Consider the following 2,383-nt stretch of genomic DNA (forward strand, 5'->3'; position numbering starts at 1 on the left):
GCTGGTAAGAAAATGCCATCATGATGACTTTTTTTTATTTGTTTTATGTTAAAAGTATTTGTTTCCCACTTATTCTGCTTTGTGGTGTTTMTTTGAGAATTATTGGTGCATTTTAGTGTTTTTAAGGCACAGCTGTGTGCGTTTACACCCCCACCCCCTGGATGTTTTATTTCTTCAATCTCATCCTGACTGAGATTGCTGAGTCAGCATTCGCACTATTGTTTTCCCGTTTGTATTGTCTTCTGTATGCTTTTTGAACTCTAACTACTTCAGCTTTCATTCAGTTATTTCAGGCATGCAGGTATCAAAAACATCACAGCTGTTACTTTTGGCTTCTTTTGGCCGTTAAAGGCTAGTTTTTGAACAATACAATATTGTCCTTTTTATACGCGTTTCATTTTTACTGTAGCTTTTAGCTGCTGTTTTGTTAGATTTATCTTTGTTTTGATCATTCTGCTCTCTATCTGCGGTTTCGATCGTTTTAGCTCCACTGTTTTGATTGTTTTAGCTACTCTTTTGCTACTTTGTACTTCCAGCTTTTGTTTAGATGATTTCAGTTTTTGTCTTTAAGTCAGCTTCTTGAACACATTCCAGCACTCAGAATTTGGGCTACTTTTTTGCAGAAAGCGTCACTTTTTTTCCATTTTACTTCTTGATATTTCTCAGGTTTTTATTTCTTTAGACTTTGCATGACCGGCGCTTCAAATACTCAAAACTAATCAGAGAAACTGTTAGAAGTGTTAGAAGAAAGCAGGCAGCTGCCAAGGAGAGGGGAGGGCAACAGGAGGGGTGGACCTTAGTTATTGTTTGTGCACAAGTGTCTCCTTTTGTATGAGCTGTCTTTCCTTCAAAACAAGAGAACTTTGGAGGATTTGCTGTCAGCAGAGACGGATTCTGAGTCAACACTTACGTTTCACCAATTTGTGTCTTTCAGTTCAACACTTCCTGAAGAAATTTAAAAACTTTGGATCACTTTCGGGACTGTAAGCGTACTACAGGAAGCTGAGGACCCTGGGGTGCAGCTCCAAAAACAATGGCAGAGACTGCTCTGGATCCCATTCCCACCAAGGAGAACCAAAATCCAAAAGCTGACATGCAGGACCGGAGCAACGTTGCACCAGCAGCACCGCTCAAAGACAGACCTGCAGACCTGGGACTGGCTCGGAGCCTGTCAAAGTCGGACTCTGACTTGTTGGCATCCCCGAGCGGAGAGGAGGACCGAGCTCTGGCAAACCGCAGTGGATCCGTGTCCAWCTGCAGGTCTGGGCAGCCGTCCATGGAGCGCATGCCTTCCTTCGCATCTGAGTGGGATGAGGTAATACTACAGCTCTGGGGATRGCACACAAACAGGAGTGGCACTGTGGAGCGCGTTAATGTCCTGAAGAGGAAATGTGTTACAGAGTGTGAATGAGAGGGGGGAATAAAAGTGAGAATGATAAGTGAGGCAGGGGGAGRAAAAAATGGGAAGAGCACATTTGAGAAAAGAAGGAAGGGGAGGAGGGTGAGCGCGGGGGTAGGAGTATGATCAGGAGTCCAGCAGAAACAGTGATAGAGTAACTTTACCCAGGCTGTCGGCAGAGGATGCCTGCAGGCGAGAGCTTGAATGCATGAATGGCTTGATCACTTGCACCGACCTCCCTGTAGCAGCCCTGGCATCCAAGACTAATTGGGCTTGTGCTGTCATTCCACATCCATTCAGTACATGTCTCAGGGGCCGACCCACGCTTCCACTGTCTCCTCCTGCTCTCTTCTGGCTCCTTTGCTCCGTCTTTCGCCATCTCCTTTTCAGCCCACTGTTAGGAATCCTTCACCACCCCCCGCTCATATCCCCAAAAGCCTTAAACTTTGAAACATTGGCCCTTCTCTAAAACCCTGCATTAAATCCTTAAAGGGATCCACGATTAGTTGTAAATTTAAACTTTATTTGATAAACATTTATTTTAACTGTGAAATAAAAACTGTAAAAATACTGTAGGCTGTTTGGTTTGTAATTTTTTTTAAAATTTATTTTAACACGAACGGAGCCATTTTATTTACACACAAAGCATTCTGGGTAAATGATGACATCAACTAGGTCACTGGTGCAAGGCTGCTAGCGAGCTATATCCACAGTGAAGGTTAATCTTGGACAATATCTGATGATCGACTCTTTTAAATGAAACCAGAGAGCGTTGACAGAGAGGAGAAGGTAGAAACGACTCAGCCTGGAACTGAAAATATGGATGGAGGACAACAGAGCTGCTTCATGGAAGAAGAACCTCAGCTTAGCCTGTTAGCCTTCGCGCTAGCCCCAACGCTATATTGCCTTATATGTATTAGCTCAGTACTAGAGTGACAAACAAGCTAACCTGTTGTCCTCCATCCATATTTTCAGTTCCAGGCT

The sequence above is a fragment of the Austrofundulus limnaeus genome, unplaced genomic scaffold (assembly GCF_001266775.1).
Source record: "Austrofundulus limnaeus strain Quisiro unplaced genomic scaffold, Austrofundulus_limnaeus-1.0 Scaffold59, whole genome shotgun sequence".
NCBI lineage: Eukaryota > Metazoa > Chordata > Actinopteri > Cyprinodontiformes > Rivulidae > Austrofundulus > Austrofundulus limnaeus.